Below are 18,742 nucleotides of genomic sequence, written 5' to 3'. Positions count from 1 at the left end.
AGACACAGCACCGAACAAAACAGAAATATCTAGATGCACATGGATCGTAACTTTTTGGGTGTGGGCAGTTACTAAATGAAATATAATGTCAAGTTCCCTGGGCGATGCAAATAGTTAATAGTTAAGTGCTTGACTGCAAGCCGAAAGGCTGGCAGTTCAAAGCCAAGCAGAGGTTCCTCAGAGGACAAGCCTGGCTATCTGCAAGCCTGGCAACAACAAGAACAAGATGTGAAATGGTGGTAAGTTCTATGAAAAATGCACCACAATAATGGAATAAACAGTAACACAAGCATATGTATCTTAGTGAGTTAGTGCAGATAAAAGCAAAACAATCATTTTAGGAAACACCGGCTACTGAAACCTGGCTGGTAAGGACAAAAAAACCACGCTTTCAATTCTAAAGACTTGGGGGAACTCTGTGATGATTTTGCAAACACTCATACAGATTTCTGAGGTTCACTGACTTCACCAACTCCCAGCAGAGAGGCACAGGAGTCAAACAGCACCACTGCCCTTCATGGCTGGGAAAGGGAAGATGCACTGGTTATTCACAAAATGAAACAGTCGTTAGCAAAGGGTAAACACATACGCTGGGGCACTGGAAGAATAAAAGCAGCATGGATAAACACTATCAAGAAAGTAAAAGAAAACAGACAACAGCAATTATACAAAACACAAATGAAGACTGTCAGGTTTTGGTCTGATATGAAAGGAGCCTGGAAGTCATCACTCCCATCATCCTCAAGAAAAAACAGCTGAACATACTGAACTCAGAGTACTGTGGTCACAGGGCAAACGACTGTCCCCAGCCCTGGAGGGAACCATACGCCAATCATTCCAGAGCAGCAGCCCAAGAGCAAAAACCATTGCTAAGATCAGTACCATGCTTGGTGTGCACAAGCTTCAGGGATAAATATGCCAGGGGGGCCCACCTTAGGGAGACCCACACAGTTTTGTGAGTTTTACCACCATGTATCCTACAACCTCCACAATGTAAAGACCAGAGAAAAACTCCCTTGTCCTGCTAGTGGGGACCAGGAGAAAAGCAGCCATTCTGAAACTCGCTCAGAGCATTCTGTTCTGCTTCCCAAGGCCTGCTCTCAAGGGAAACTGTTTTACCGGAGTCTAACAGACCTGGAGCGGTGACATACCCAACCTCAGTCCCATCAGGGCTTCCTGTTTCACCACAATGGGGGAGATGGAGGGAGAGAAGCACAAGTGAGTCACTGCCCAGGGGCCCAAGTTCACTAAAAGACTGAGACCTGATTACTGGAATGCAGAGTACTGACAGTGCTGACGATGCAAGTAGCAGTATTAGGGTATAAAGAGTAGGCTTCACTGAGAAGAACGATCTGAGCTAAGACTTGAAAGGTTTGAAGAAATGACTCAAGGGATAGCTGAGAAGAGACTGTTCCAGGAGGAGGAATGCCAGAGCACAGGCCAGCAGGTGGGAGTGTGCCTGGTATGTTTTAGGGAGACCTGAACCCCAGTATGGCCTGAGCAGAGTGAGATGCTGGAGAGTGACAGTAGTTTGGAAAGAGGATGGGAGCCAGGGGACATATGTTCTGGGGGATGTGCTGGCTTCTGAAAAGATCCAGCTTCCCATCTGAGTGACATGCAGAACAATTTTATACCTCTGATCAGAGATGGAGAATGATATGACAGCTCTTAAAGAGTTTAAAGACCCTGTGTGTGGGGGCAAATGTAAAAGCTTGAAGACATATTAGAATGTTATGGCCATAATCAAATAAGAAGTGATGAAAATGGGCGTATACAAAAATGTGTATCAGAGAATATACTTAGTGAAAAGGCTGGGTTAGTGAAAATGTCAAGACTTTTCTAGTAACCAAAACCAAAACCAAACCCAGTGCCATCGAGTTGATTCCGACACACAGCGACCCCACAGGACAGAATAGAACTGCCCCCCATAGAGTTTCCAAGGAGCGCCTGGTGGATTCAAACTGCTGACCTTTTAGTTAGCAGCCGTAGCACTTAACCACTACGCCACCAGGGTTTCCCGTTCTAGTAACAGAAAGTAAAAAACAAGGATACCCATTATTCCATTCCCACTCAACGTTATCCTAGAGGTTGTAGCCAATACCTACCCAAAAAGAAAATGGAAGAAAACAGGTAAAGAAGTAACAATGTTAAAGATTAAGAAAGCACCCAATCTATATTTTTCGGTTAAATAATTGTATATGTAGAACCCCTAAAGATGATACAGATGATTACAGGGCTGAGAGTATTCAGATTACAAAATAAATATCAAGTTAAGATTCATTTTAAATATTTCATTTACATGCTAGTGCCGACCATTTGTGAAATTAGTTTTTAAAAGACAACATATATTTTTAGTAAGGATAAAATCCATCAAAAACAAGTATAATTAACAACAGATCCTAATGAGGAAATTATAAAATATTATTAAAGGACATCTAAACAGACTGAAATAAATGAAAAGATAGTGCATGCTCTTAGAAAACTGTTCTCCACAAACAGATCATTATTTCCAATGTACTTCAATAAAATTCCAACCAATTTTTTTGAACTTCACAAAAAGTTCTTCAAACATATATATGCAACTGCAAATGTCCACACATAGCCAAGATATTCTAAGGAATAAGGACAGAATGGCTTCTCCACACACGTATATAAAATTGTATTCACACATACTAATTCTACAAATGGAGCTATATTAGACAGTATAGTATTATTATAGACATACATAATCAACCAACAGAAAAAAAAAAAATGGCCCCAGAAAAGGCCCATCCATCTCTATGGAAAGTTGACTCATGACACAGCGAGCACTGCAGGGCAGTGACAGAAAGCACTCACACTTTAATTTGTGGGGAAAAATCAACTACTCAGACTTCCTGGGTTAGGTAAACGATTTAAGTGCTTGTACAAAGTAAAAGGCTGGAGTTTGAAGGCAAGCTACAGGCACGCTAGAAGAAAGGTCTAACGATGTACTTCCAAAATATCACTCATTGAAAATCCTGTGGAGTGCAATTCTACTCTGAAACACACAAGGTCAACATAAGCTGGAATCAAGTAGAAGGTAAAAGGTTTACTTTTTTTGTCAAATAATTATCTAATTGGAATAGTCTATTCACTATGAATCGGAATTGACTCGATGGCAATGCAATTCCTATGTACCCCACACGCCAAAATCGATTCTACATAGGTGAGCTTTAGTTACGAGAATGGAAAATTTTAATACTACCAGAAGTTAAAAGCAAATGATCTTATGACATGAGAATAGAGAAACTAATTTTAAGTAAGAAGATTAAGACACAAGGGAAAAGATTGGCCAAATTCCAATATATTAAAATTCACAATTCATCAAAGGGCAACAAAATGAGTGAGAAGTTAAACAAGAGTGGAAAATTTTCCCAAGTTTAGAAAGAAGCTCTAAAAAGTCATAGAGATATAAATGAACAACAGGAAAATATGCACAGCCTTTTCAATAATGGAGTAGAGTAAGGAACCTGAACAATAAAATCAAAGCCAGATATGGTTTTATACACTGATTACAAGATTAAAAATTACTTCATTAGATAAGCACATGGACCAAATAAGATATATACATATACTTTGTGGGACAAAAAATTTGAAAAATGCATCAGTTCTTAGTAAATTAGAACTTGGCTATGATTTACAGAAGTCCTGGTGGTACAGTGTTTAAGAGCTCAGCCACTAACCAGAACTTCAAAGTTGGAATCCACCAGCCGCTCTCTGGAAACCCTATGGGGTAGCTCTACTCTGTCTTATACAATCAGTATGAGTTAGAGTCGACTCAATGGCAACAAATTTTTATGATCTACAACTCACTGATTTCCCCTTCACTAGAGAGTGACTGCACTTGGAGTTTGGAAGGAGAATGAAGCAATATTCACATGAGCAAAAGTTACACCTGAACCACTCAAATCCTGTAAACTCTACAATGGGTAGATAAATTCTGGCCCATTGTATGAATGCAAGCATACATAGCAACTTGGGGAGAGTAGAGCTACAGACAACATGTATAAAACTTAAAAACATTCTGAGGAAAGCAAGTCATGGAAGAACCCAGACACAGTTATAATTAAATATACAAAAAGCTGAAAATATGCAAAACTATCCAATATAAAGATTATGGATTAAAACTTGGGTGCCACATTTACGGATACTTCTTAGATGTAAGCAAACAATGAGCAGGATTGGCTTGCTGGGATTGAAGGATTAGGACCATGGTGTTGTGAGACATCTCGGTCAATTGATATAATACAGTACTTCAAGTTTTTATTCTATAGCCTAGTTTGAGGGCCATCTAAGATACAAAGACTCAAAGAAGAAACTAGCCTACAGGATTAGGGGTGTACGTGAACCTCAGACGTGAAGTACTAACTGACATGGTATCTGGCTACCATTACTGGCCATTCTGATAAAGACCATAACAGATGGACCCTGAAAGAAAGGGAGAAAAATCTGGAACAGACTTTCAAATTCCAAAAAGAAAAGAAGAAACCAGTTGAGACTGGAGGACAACCAAAGACTGTTACCCTGAGATACTCTTTAAACCCTGAATCAAAACTAGCCCCTGAGGGCTAAATAACAGATTGGCTCACACAATAAAGAATATGACCTGTGAATACTGTGCTCCACTAAAAAATCATCTGGAGGAGACCAAACGGTCAACAATTATTTTAAAACAAAGATAAGAACGTAAGGGCAGGGAAACTAGGTTAATGGAAACGGAACAACCAGAACAGAAATACTGAGAATGTTTATGAATTGTGAAGAACGTCACCAATGTCACTGAACAATTTGTGTAGAAACTGTAGAAAGGGAGCCTAAACTGCTGCGTAAAGCTTTACTGAATGAATGATAAAATGGTATTAAAAAAATAAATAAAAGACTTCAGTGTCAAAGTATAATAACTGTAACAATAATAAACTTCTCAAATGCAGATAGGTATATCGTCCAGGCAGGAATTAAGACAAGATCAGGGTAGGGCACACTGGGAGGCCATAAAAACTGACAAGGTCTATTTATAATCAGGGATATAGATTCCTGTTACTTAAACTATACATGAACCATTTATGCACTCCTTGTTTATGATACAGTTGACAATAGAAGCTTAAAGTAATGGCTTAAAACATGAAAGAAATGTAATTTTCATATAATAATTTTACAAAGTCATGTGAAAACCCCTTCATTTTGATTTCCTTGTTTTAGTTCAGAAGGACTTAACATGTCTAAAACTTTGATATTTGGATCTCAGAAATTTACATTTATGTTCACTCAGAGCAAGCTTTCTAAGTGCAAACTACTGGACACAATCCAAGGGTCCACTGGTGGTCATATGCTCAAAACAAACAAACAAAGATCAAACGTATGCAGTATTATGAGGTTTTACAAGAATTTAGATTTAAGTTCTCTATGAATTGAATGCGAATTCCAGAATACTGAATTGTGCTCATGAGGAACCTTTACATAGATCAAGGGGCAGCTGTTCGGACAGAACAAAGGGATACTGATTGGTTTAAAGCCAGGAAAGGTGTGTGTCAGGGTTGTGTTCTTTCACCATACCTATTCAATCTGTATGCTGAACAAATAATCCAAGAAGCTGGACTATATGAAGAAGGATGGGGCATCAGGATTGGAAGAAGACGCAGTAACAACCTGCATTATGCAGATGACACAACCTTGCTTGCTGAAAGTGAAGAGGACTTGAAGCACTTATTAATGAAGATCAAAGACCACAGCCTTCAGTATGCACTGCACCTCAACATAAAAACAAAAACCCTCACAACTGCATCAATGAGCATCATCGTGATAAACCGAATAAAGACTAAAGTTGTCAAGGATTTCATTTTACTTGGATGCACAATCAACAGCCATGGAAGCAGCAGTCAAGAAATCAAAAGATGCATTGCATTGGGTAAATCTGCTGCAAAGGACCACTTTAAAGTGTTGAAGAGCAAAGATGTCACCTTGAAGACTAAGGTGTGCCTGACCCAAGCCATGGTATTTTCAATCGCATCATATGCATGTGAAAGCTGGACAATGAATAAGGAAGACCGAAGAAGAGTTGATGCCTTTGAATTGTGGTGCTGGCGAAGAATATTGAATATACCATGGACTGCCAAAAGAACGAACAAATCTGTCTTGGAAGAAGTACAACCAGAATGCTCCTTAGGAGCAAGGATGGAGAGACTGCGTCTTACATACTTTGGACATATTGTCACGAGGGATCAGTCTCTGGAGAGGGTTATCATGCTTGGCAAAGTACAGGGTCAGTGGAAAAGCGGAAGACCCTCAATGAGGTGGACTGCCACAGTGGCTGCAACAATGGGCTCAAGCATAACAACGATTGTAAGGATGGCTCAGGACCGGGCAGTGTTTCCTTCTGTTGTGCACAGGGTTGCTATGAGTCAGAACTGACTCGACAGCACCTAACAACAACAAATGAACTGTTAAAAAGGATCCCCAGGAAAATTTGTTAATTAAAAACCAAATACAAATTCCAAGCTACTCTTTATTTAATAGAAGAGAAATAACGTGTTTCACTTTTAAATTTTTACCCTTAAATCAGTTTAAAAAAAAGGCACTTCTCAGCGTTTGAGAAGTTTATATTCATTAAATCAAAAAATTCTCCTAAGTGACTGGTTGAGACCTAGGAAAATAAGGGTAAACTTCAAGGTAACCACAAAAGAAGTTAACAAACATACTCAACAAAATAAAGAAGAAAAATATGAAGTTCAATAAGAATAAAATCTACAAAAACAAAAGAAATGAAAAAGAAATCCACAAACAAAAGGAACTCAGCACTGAAGTGTAAGAGGAACAAAGATAATATGACACCACAAAAAACGGCACTACAAAATAACAGCAATAAACTCACACCTATCAATAATTACACTAAATGTAAATGGTCTAAATGCACCCATAAAGAGATACAGAGTGACAGAATGGATTAAAAAAACAAGATCCATCACTATGCTGTCTACAAGAGACACACCATAGAAACAAAAATGTAAACTTATTAAAAATCAAAGGATGGAAACACATATTTCAAGCAACTAACTTCCAAAAAAAAAAAAACAGGAGTGGCAATACTAAACTCAGATAAAATAGACTTTAAAACAAAATACACCATAAAAGACAAAAAAAGGCACTGTACAATGATGAAAGGGATGATCCATCATGAAGACTTAACCATAATAAACACCTCCGCACCCAATGTCAGGGCTCCCAAATACATAAAACAAATTCTGACAGCACTGAAAAGAGAAATTCACAATTCTACAACAAAAAAAGAAATATAAATGCAGAATAACAAATTTTTTTCTCATCAAAATGGTCAAAAAAGAAAAGAATCAAATTTCTCAAGAACATAGGGAAACACAGACTCATAAGTTACTAGGGAGTAAGACGAAGCCAGTTTTCCGGAAGTCAAATTGTCAAAATGTATCAAAAAACATATCATTACTCCACTTTGACATAATAACCATAATTACAGTAATTAATCCTAAGAAAATATCAAAGATGTACACAAAGATTTATCATTAAGAATGTTTATTACAGCCTGGTACTGGCACAACAACAGATACATAGACCAATGGAACAGAATTGAGAATCCAGACATAAATCCATGCATACATGAGCAGCTGATATTTGACAAATGGCCAAAGTTAGTTACATGGGGAAAAGACAGTCTCTTTAACAAATGCTGCTGGCATAACTGGATATCCATCTGTAAAAAAATGAAGCAAGACCCATACCTCACATCATGTGTAAAAACTAACTCAAAATGGATCAAAAACCTAAATATAAAATCTAAAACGATGAAGATCATGGAAGAAAAAACAGGGACAATGCTAGGAGCCCTAATACATGGCATAAACAGCATTCAAAACATTACTAACAATGCAAAACAGAAACTAGATAACTGGGAGCTCCTAAAAATCAAACACCTAAGCTCATCCAAAGACTTCACCAAAAGAGTCAAAAGGTCACCTACAGACTGGGAAAAAGTTTTTAGCTATGACATTTCCGACTAGCATCTGATTTCTAAAATCTAGATGATACTGCAAAAACTCCACTACAAAAAGACAAATAACCCAATTAAAAAATCAGCAAAGGATATGAACAGACACTTCATGAAAGAAGACATGAGGTAGCTAACAGACACATGAGGAAATGCTCATGATCATCAGCCATTAGAGAAATGCAAATCAAAATGAAAATGAGATTCCATCTCCAACATCTCCAACAAGGGTGGTATTAATCCAAAAAACACAAAATAATAAATGTTGGAGAGGTTGTGAAGAGACTGGAACACTTATACACTGCTGACGGGAATGTAAAATGGTATAATCACTTTCGAAATCGATTTGGTGTTTCCGTTACAAGCTAGAAATAGAACTACCATAGGATCCAGGAATCCCACTCCTTGGAATATATCCTAGAGAAATAAGAGCCTTTGCAGGAACAGGTATAAGGACACATACAATCAGTGCAGCATTGTTTACAATACCAAAAAGATGGAAGCGACCAAGATGCCTAGCAACGGATGGATTGATAAATAAATTATGGTATATTCACACACTGGAATACTACGCATCAATAAAAAACAATGATGAATCCGTGAAACATATCACAACATAGGGGAATCTGGAAGACATTATGCTGAGTGAAATTAGTCACTTGCAAAAGGACAAATATTGTATAAGACCACTATTATAACAATTTGAGAAATAGTTTAAACTGAGAAGAAACATTCTTTTGTAGTACAAGACAGGGGAGGGAGGGAGGGTGGGGGAGAGGTATTCACTAATTAGACAGCAGATAGGAACTACTTTAGGTGAAGGTAAAGACAGCACACAATACAGGGGAGGTCAGCACAATTGGACTAAACCAAAAGCAAAGAAGTTTCCTGAATAAAATGAATGCTTCAAAGGCCAGTGTAGCAGGGGTGGGTCTGGGGCCCATGGTTTCAGGGGCCATCTAACTCAATTGGCATAATAAAATCTATTAACAAAACATTCTGCATCCCACTTTAAAGAGTGGCATCTGGGGTCTTAAACGCTAGCAAGCAGCCATCTAAGATGCATCAGTTGGTCTCAACCCACCTGGATCAAAGGAGAATGAAGAACACCAAGGACACAAGATGATTACGAGCCCAAGAGACAGAAAGGGCCACATGAACCAGGCACTACATCATCCTGAGACCAGAAGAACTAGATGGCGCCCGGCTACAACTGATGACTGCCCTGACAGGGAACACAACAGAGAATCCCTGAGGGAGCAGGAGAGCAGTGGGATTCAGACCCCAAATTCTCCTAAGAACAGACTTAATGGTCTGACTGAGACTGGAAGGACCCCAGTGGTCATGGTCCCCAGACCTTCTGCTGGCCCAGGACAGGAACCATTCCCGAAGCCAACTCTTCAGACATGGATTGGACTGGACAATGGGTTGGAGAGGAATGCTGGTGAGGAGTGAGCTTCTTGGATCAGATGGACACTTGAGACTATGTTGGCATCTCCTGCGGAGGGGAGATGAGAGGGTGGAGGGGGATAGAAGCTGCCGAACAGGACACGAAAAGAGAGGGTGGAGGGAGAAAGCAGGCTGTCTCATTAGAGGGAGAGTAATTGGGAGTGTATACCATGGTATATGTGGGTTTTTGTGTAAGAGACTGACTTGATTTGTAAACTTTCACTTAAAGCAGAATAAAAATTATTTAAAGAAAAAGAAAGGACAAATATTGTACGAGACCACTATTATAAGAACTCAAGAAACAGTTTAAACAGAGAAGAAAATACTCTTTGATGGTTACGAGAGTGGGAAGGGAGGGAGGGGGAAGGGTTTTCACTAATTAGATAGTAGATAAGAACTTTCTTAGGTGAAAGGAAAGAAAGCACACAATACAGGAGAGGTCAGCACAACTGGACTAAACCAAAAGCAAAGAAGTTTCCTGAATAAACTGAATGCTTCGAAAACCAGCTTGGCAGAGGTGGGGGTTTGGGGACCATGGTTTCAGGGGACATCTAAGTCAATGGGTATAATAAAATGTATTAAGAAAACATTCTGCATCCCGCTTTGGAAAGCGGTGTCTGGCGTCTTAAATGCTAGCAAGTGGGCATCTAAGGTGCATGAACAGGTCTCGACCCATCTGGCGGAAAGAAGAATTAAGAACACCAATGACACAAGGTAATTATGAGTCCAAGAGACAGAAACGGCCACATAAACCCGAGTCTACATCAGCCTGAGACCAGAACAACTAGGTGGTACCCAGCCACAACTGAAGACCGCTCTGACAGGGCACACAACAGAGAACCCTAGAGGGAGCAGGAGGACAATAGGATACAGACCCCAAATTCTTGTAAAAAGACCAGACTTAATGGTTTGACTGAGACTAGACTGACCCCAGTGGTAACAGTCCCCAGACCTTCTGTTAGTCCAACAGGAACCATTCTCAGAGTGAACTCTTCAGGCAGGGATTGGACTGGACTATGGGATAGAAAACGATACTGGTGAAGAATGAGCTTCTTGAATCAAGTAGACACATGAGACTATGTGGGCAGCTCCTGTCTGGAGAAGAGATGAGAAGGCAGAGGGGGTCAGAAGCTGGACAAATGGACATGAAAACAGAGAGTGGAGGGACGGAGTATGCTCTCTCATTAGGGCGAGAGCACCTAGGAGTATATAGCAAGGTACGTATAGGTTTTTGTAGGAGAAACAGCCCTGGCTTGTAAACTTTCACTTAAAATACAATAAAATTTTTTTTTAAAAATTGAAAAGCAATTTAAAACTATATAATGACCTCTATTCAACTCATATTAGCAATTCCAAAAAGGCGTTTTGTGGATTATAAAATTTCTACACATTACGTAAAACATTAAAAAGAATAAAAGAGCTGCTATTTTTGAGAAAAAAAAAGAATTTTTATTAGATATATCTGTGATTAGAATGTGGTAAGATAGGAAACTTAGGCAGGAGTGAACTTATGCTAATGGAGAAGGAACAGGTGGGAAAAGGAGGGTGAGAACTGTTGAAAAACTCAAAAATATCTAACCAATGACACTGAATTGTACATGTAGAAATTGTTCAATTGGTGTAGGTTCTGCTCTACATATTCTCAACAATAATAAAAATGAAATAAATCATCTAAGAAAAAAAAACTAAAACATTCTCAGTACAACCAGAAAGTGATCTACAAATCTTCTCCAACTGGAAACTAAACCCAAGAACTTAAAAACTCCATCTCATAAGGTGAGCTTGTCTAGCCAAAAAGAACACTTTTATTTTAGATTCCAAATCAAGACTGTGGAGAGCAGGTGAAAATTATACGGACCTAATATCAGCTCTAGCAGAGACGGGTGGGAGGACAAAGACTCAGACTGGGGACACATGCTGCTGACACACCTGAAAGCCTCAAGGAAGAAGCATCCCTCCAAAAAGGATGGAGCTAGAGGCCCCATACACAATCCCGCTGCACTCACTGTCCTCTGTCTCATTTCAGTGCTGAATTTATGATCAGACCCAGCCCTACCCGGGACCCCATTAACAGGGCCTTCTGCCACCAGGTTCTCCCCCTTTTCTACCACACCACATGGTCTGAGAGGGGAGCTGTAGCTTTACAACTGCAAAAAAAAAAAAGGCTCCAGTGCCTGCGGGAAGCCAAGAAAACTGCACAGATGGGACAAGGATAGCTCTGCAGGACCGGGGCCGTGGGCTCCTCAGTCAGAGCTGCTCTGCTTCAGACTCTAGTCAGGAGGATCTGTCATTCAACATAGAGAACCAAGGCCCAGCACAGGGATGTTAACGCTCCATGATGCCGGCCCTGACAGCCATAGAAAGAAGGCAGCCCCAGGTTTCCAAGGCTTGAAAATCCTCGTGTGTGTAGAGAAAGCGCCCAGTGACAGTGCAAAAGGGCCGCAGGAGGCCTCTTAGGGCTCAGTCCCTTGGCCTCCTCTGCCATCTTTTTACCTCACTGAGAAGCACAGGGCCAGGAGCACATGGTCCCCCAACAATTCATATCTAGCCTCTCCCCTTGCAGTAACATTACCCCAGCTCTCTGTAGGACTCACCATTTCCTGGCTCCCGCTTCTGGAAGTCAATGCGAATGTGCTCTCTAAGCCCAAGAAGCCACTTCAGGAAGAGGGATGGCAGTGGAAGCAGGGCGACTAGGCAGTCCGGAGGCAGATGAATGATGTTCAGTCCACACAGCCAGTCAGAGCAGTGAAAATCCTTACTTGTGATTGCATGGATGGGCAGGACGGTCACCCTCAGTCCCCCGCTGCCTAGACTGCACTAGCTCTCCCTGTGCCACTCCTGGGACCTGAAATGGAAGAAGGAGACAGTGCTGGGTAAGGAGGAAGAGACAGCTTCCTGGCCTTCAGCCCTTTCCCTGAGTAGGGCTTTCCCCCAGGCTCAGGGCTATGCTCCACTCTGAGGACATTTGCATTTAAGGCAGATCCTGCTCCAGCCTTCCAGAGCTTGAATTCTTCATGCAGCTCCACAGGCCTCTTCCTCTGGGAACAAAGTCACAGATGGAGGGGCCTCCTCATCCCAGAGCAGGAAAGGCATCCAGGCCTGCCCAGGCTGGGGAACATGAGCCCCGCTTCCCCCAGGGCATCAGGGCCCGTGGCTTAGGTTGAGGGTTTGCCTATGAGATTAACCCACACATTTTATTTGATTATCAACATAGGTGAATTTTCAGGGAGAATATATTTTTCAAGTTCAAGTCAATGAACTCATCATATGTCAATGATTTCTAATTATGTACAGTTAAAACTCTTCTGTTTTGCTTTGTTTTTTTAAACTTTCATCTATAGCACGGTAATATGTGATCAGTATTTTTCCTGTTGATTTTGCAACTAACATTTCTTTCTTCCCCTTGAAGTTTTTAGTTTGTTTTTCTTCACCCTTTGGCCATGTCACCACCAGCTTTCCAGAAACCAGGAAGAATTTCTGAACACATTCTCTTTAAACCAGTAAATCAGAAAATCATTACATTTTCTCTAAGGAGCAGTCTGCTCCCACTTCTTTTCTCCCCACCACCCCATGCAGCTGTCTCGTACTCTTTTATTTTGGTCGCAGTGTAAATGTTTTCTCTCTCTCCCTCCCATGATCTGTGTACCAGTGCCTACACCCTACATCTGTAATAGTTATTTTCAGCTTAAACTAGGAAATTGTGTCACACGCAGAACCTCAAGCTCCACCCAAGATAAAGCTCTGCATTTGCACAAGATCCCTGGGGTATCCACATCCAACTGCTCCCTGCTCCAGAGCCTGTAACTGAAGGAAGGAACATTCTATCATAGATGCCCTGTCTCAGCCTGCCTACTAACCAGGTCCAAGCCCACCACTCCTCGGCTGCCTCTCATGGTCCAGCTGACTCCTGCTGGCCTGTCCCAGCCTCTAGCCCATGCTGGCCTTATCACCAAAGGGAGATGCCACCCCAGTGACCCTGCACCCCTACAGCTAGAATGCACTGCACGTGGAGAAAGGCCTGAGGGGCGGTGGGAGCCCATGCACGCACCCACGGCTGTCTCCAAAGTAGAGTGCAAGTTACCAGTGAAACTTGTCCCAAAGGTAGATACTCAGACACCGCAAGACAGCAAGAATCCATGGAGGAGCCTGGGCCAGGACAGAGCCATCACACAACTAGAACACAGGCCCTGACGGCTGCCTCCTTCCCACCATCCCAGCTCATGAGTCTGAGAGTGTTCAGAATCTCAGCCTTCCTGGAAAAACTGGGAGCTGCTCCTCGCAGCCCATGATGGACAGGGCGTGGCGAAGAGGGGGTACCAAAGGCCAAAGTGAGGACAAAGGCCATGAGGTACCTGGAAAGGATACAGGAAAGAGGGGCCAAATCAGCCGCTCCCCTACCTTAGCCAAACCTGTGAAGAGAGGCTGACAGGTGGCAACTGAGGTGGTGAGGCAAGTGTGGCTGACCAAGTTCCGGGGTGCCTCTGTGATAGTTTCCTTCTCCTGGGGGAGGGGAAGAGAATAGCGCCTAGCTCTCATTCCCAAGGTTCAGACTGTGGACCATGCCCCACCAGACGCCTGGAGAGAGAGGGGCAGACAAAAGAAGTACCACGGGGAAAGGCTGTGCCAGAGGACAAGAGGGGGTGATCAGGCAGTGAGGGCTGGTTGGGGACCCTCAGCACTGCCCTTTCCCCACCCTCAGGGAGCTGTGGAAGGCTGAGAGGCCTGAGGAGGCCGTGAAGGAATGGGGGTGTGGATGAGGGCCCAACACAAACTGATCTGCAAAGGCCAGGCTACTAGAGAGGTGCACAACTTGTTTTAGACCCCTTCCTTCCCTCGCATTGCCATCACATATGTTTGCCTCGTGAAGCTCACTGCTCTCCCAGCCCCCAAGGCCAGACTTCAGTCTCAGAGCTCTGAGGTAGGCAGGGTGCAGAGGGAGCTCGACCTCCAGGCCCCATCTTGGCCAGCCCTCTTTCTCTGAGGCTTGATTCATTTTTAAACCCTTCCAGAAAACGGTTATCTAAAAGAAACACCTAGGAATAAATTAAACAAGGGAGGTGAAAGACTTGTACACGGAAAACTATAAAACATGACAGAAAGAAATTCAAAACCTCTAAAGAAACGGAAGTCACCTCAGAACAAAGGCCTGGAGATCTACTTCCAAAAGTCCCACCTATTGAATGCCCTGCAAAGTGCAGTTCTACTCTGTAACATACCAGGTGGTCATGAGTCATAATCTACTCAAAGGCTTTTGTTTTTCTTTCACCTTTTTAACTGAAGGAAATTGGAAGACATACTGTGTTCATGGGTTGGAAGACTTACTATTGTTAAGATGTCAATAGTACCCAAAGTGACCTAGTGATTCACTGCAATCCCTATCGAAATTCTAACAGCCAAAAGTAAATCCTGAAATTCATACGGAGTTGCTAGACGAGATGAATCAACCCAAAGCATTCTTAAAAAGAGGAACAAGGTAGGACAACACACACATCTGTATCAAAAAATGTACTGTAAATTACAATGATCCAAACAGTTCTGGTACAAGGATAGACATAAATACCAATGGAATAGGACTGAGAGTCCAGAATAAACCTATACATTTACGGTCAACTATTTATCACAAAGGTGAAAAATCTATTCTGTGAAAAAAACAGTCTCTTGAACAAATGGGGCTGAGAATACTGGGTCTCCACATGCAAAAGAATGAAGCTGGACCCAGACATCACACCATATATGAAAATTAACTTAGAATAATTACCGTATATAAACTAGAACTTTAAAACTTTTAGGGTAAAAACATATGGGTAGTGCTTCAGGAAATAGTTTTTGACAATAGATTCTTAGCCATGACATCAAAATCATGAGCAAAGAAATAAAATAATCAATTGGACTTTAACAAAATTAAAACTTTTGTGCACTGAACTTCATCAAGAAAGGGGAGATACAACCTACAGATTGAAGAAAATATTTAGGAATTATGTATCAGATAACAGTTTAATATCCAAATATATACATAATTCCTACAATTCAACAACAAAAAGATAAACAACACAATAAAAAATGGTCAAAGGATCTGAACAGGTATTTCTCCAAAGAAGACACACAAACGGCCAATAAGCACATGAGAAGGTGTTCAAAATCATTAGTGCTTAGGGAAATGCAAATCAAAACAGCACTGAGATGCCACTTCACACCTACTAGGATGGCTATTATTAATGGTAGCATTTTAAAATGGTACTGCCTCTACGGAAATCATTTTGGAGATTTCTCAAGAACTTAGGAGGCGTTGGTGGTTCAGTGGTAGAATTCTCACCTTCCACGTGGGAGACCCGGCTTTGATTCCCAGACAATGCACCTCACATGGAGCCACCACGTACCTGTCAGTGGAGGCTTGGGGGATCCTGTGATACTCAACAGGTTTCAGGGGAGCTTTCAGAGTATGATGGGCTGGGAAGAAAGCCCTGGTGACCTACTTCTGAAAACCAGCCAACTGAACATCCTATGAATCGCAAGGGTCCATTTAATTCCGTAGCCCATGGGGTATCTAAGTCAGGGCCAACTCACATGCTAACAGCAGCAGCAGAACATACACAGGGAAACACATTATGTCTATTTGGGAATTAGGTTACATGAAAGAACTACTCTTAATTATGTTAAGAGTGATAATTACACGTATTCGTATGTCTTGGAAGAAGCATAGCCAGAATGCTCCTTAGAAGCGAGTGTGCTGAGGCTTTGTCTCACATACTTTAGACATACTTTGGGGAGGGATCAATTCGTGGAGAAGGACATCACGCTTGGCAAAGTAGAGGGTCAGTGAAAGAGAGACAGACCCTCAACGACATGGACTGACACAGGGCCTGCAACGATGGGCTCAACCATAGCAATCTTAGTGAGGATGGAGCAGGATCAGCAGTGTTTCGGTCTGTTGTGCATGGGGTCGCTATGAGTCTGAACCGACTCCACAGTACCTGACAACAACAATATGATATATTCTTACATAAACACAGTGAAGAGTGGTCTATCACAAATTCTTATAATAGTAATATAGACCTTAGGTGTGCGTCTTGAGCTTAACACCAGGATTTTACTGTATCTGCTAAGAGCTATGGGTTGGTTGGGTGGTTATGAGTCGGAATCGACTCGACAGCACTGGGGTGGGTGGCTAAGAGCTATAGGTAAACGCCACAGGGGCTGAGGAAATAGAAAGGTAGAAGCCCAATTCAAAGTTTACTTATAAAGAGAAGATCAACTGTACTCTCTCCCTCTCATCTGCAACGAAGGAAGGTTTTCGTGACATTTTTTTAAGGCACAAAATTAACAATCCATTCACAATCTCTCAACACAAAATAACAATCTCACTGGTCAGGTGCGAATGTTTTTCCTTGTGAGTGACAAAACACCTGGAAAACTGAAACACCTAAGAACTTTATCATTTTATCTCCTCCTATAACACGAAGTTCCAGAGATTACAGCTCAGGACGAGACAGGTGCTCTGTGAAGTAATCAGAGACACAGGCACCCTCCTTCTGCCTACTCTGCCTAGGTTACCACACAACCCGCATTCTCACTGTGGTAAGCTACCTGGCTGCTGTATGAAAAAGAATAAGACTGAAGGAGGGGGGAAAAAGCCGATTTTTTCCTTCTTAGGCTTTGCATTTTTTCCATGGTAAAGTATGAGAGCCAGTAGCTTTGTCTACCTTACTGGCAAGTTCTGTGTGGAATAGCCACCCTTATTATAATGGAAAACGGGGAGGTTGATAGTTAGAAGTAAAACTCTCCCCTCTGACATGGAAGACCCAGCTTCAATTCTAGGCCAGCATACCTCATGCTGAGCCACCACCCCTTGGTCAGTGGGGACCTGCATATTGCTATGATCCTAAACAGATTTCTAGGGAGTATCTGGACCAAGAAAAACTAGGAACAACGGCCTGTCAATCTACATCTAAACTTAAAAAATGGTCAAGGGACTTAGACATTTCTCCAAAGAAGATAACAAAATACTCAAGAAACATATGCAAAAATGCTCCCTGTCAACTAGTCACAATGTAAATCAAAATGTAAATGGGAAAATGTAAATCCAAACAACATGAGAGAACATTTCACACTCACTTGGATGGCTCTTATCAGAAAAAAACAGAAAAGAAGGGTTGGTGAGGATGTAGAGAAATTGGAACCCTCACACACTGTGGGTGAGAATGTAAAACAGCATGAACACTGTGGAAAACAGTTTGGCAATTCCTCAAAAAGTAAACATTAAAATTACCATATGACCCAGACACTCCACTCCTAAACTGAAAGTTTAAACCCAACCAAAAGACTTGAAATCAAGGATTCTAAAAGATACTTGTAAACCAATGCTCACTGAGAAATTATTCACAATAGTCAAAAGGTGGAAACAACTGAAGTGCCCATCAACAGATGAATGGATTAAAAAAAAAAAATACCATGAAATATTGCTAAGGCATAAAAGAAATTCTGTTCATGCTTCACCATGGATGAACGTTGAAAACGTGATGCTAAGTGAAATCAGGGTGACACAACAGGCCAAACATTCCACAATATAACCTACGTGATACAAGCAGAACAGGCAAAAGCATAAAGACCAAAGTTTATTAGTGGCTGCACGGACTCAGTGAGGAGGGAATGGGGAGTTACTACTTAAGGGTACTGAGTTTCTGTGAGGAATGATGAAGTTTTGGAATTAGATGGTGGACTTGGCCACATACCATTGTTGATGTATTTAATGTCACTAAATTGTACACATAAAAATGGTGAAAACAGCAAAATTTTAGTTATATACATCGTACAAGATTTTTGTTTAAAAAAAGGGGCCTCTGCACTCTTCCACCTAAATGCTTAGGGATCATTTTAAAGGTGTAGACCTCTAAGCACTCTTCTGTGAACTACTAAATCAAAAGCACAGGGGATTAACCAGGACAATGGATGTTTGAAATGCTGGCCACAGATTTTATCCACACTCAAGTTCTGGAATGACCATCAATTCAGGTCAGATCATTTGAAGAAAGGGGAAGGTAGAAGTCCAGATGCCATATTTACAAAGCCTCAATAATACACGTAAAGTAGGAAATGGAAACTCGGTCAAAAAAGGCAGGAGCTCTCAAAACCCAGTGCCATCGAGTCGATTCTGACTCATAGCGACCCTATAAGACAGAGTAGAACCGCCCCATAGAGTTTTCAAGGAGCGCCTGGTAGATTCGAACTGCCAACCCTTTGGTTAGCAGCCGTAGCACTTAA

At 41.5% G+C, this 18,742-nt stretch overlaps 1 protein-coding gene across 3 annotated transcripts in view; it reads right to left on the bottom strand.

The window, feature by feature from the left end:
• Positions 1-18,742, bottom strand: part of LOC126070537 (zinc finger protein 420-like) — a 406,055-nt gene that overhangs the window by 311,384 nt on the left and 75,929 nt on the right. The window contains exon 3 of one of the 3 annotated variants that reach the window (XM_049874810.1): positions 12,079-12,329. The exons of 1 other annotated variant lie outside the window; for it this stretch is intronic. The gene's annotated coding sequence lies outside the window, so the exon portion shown is untranslated. Of the gene's footprint in view, positions 1-12,078; positions 12,330-13,882; positions 13,944-18,742 lie in introns of those variants that run through there. One more of the 3 variants, XM_049874804.1, reaches the window with a different exon arrangement.

Source organism: Elephas maximus, chromosome 2 (assembly GCF_024166365.1).
Source record: "Elephas maximus indicus isolate mEleMax1 chromosome 2, mEleMax1 primary haplotype, whole genome shotgun sequence".
Classification (NCBI taxonomy): Eukaryota; Metazoa; Chordata; class Mammalia; order Proboscidea; family Elephantidae; genus Elephas; species Elephas maximus.
Note: the sequence above shows the minus strand (reverse complement) of the source record. Positions and strands in the feature narration are given on the sequence as shown.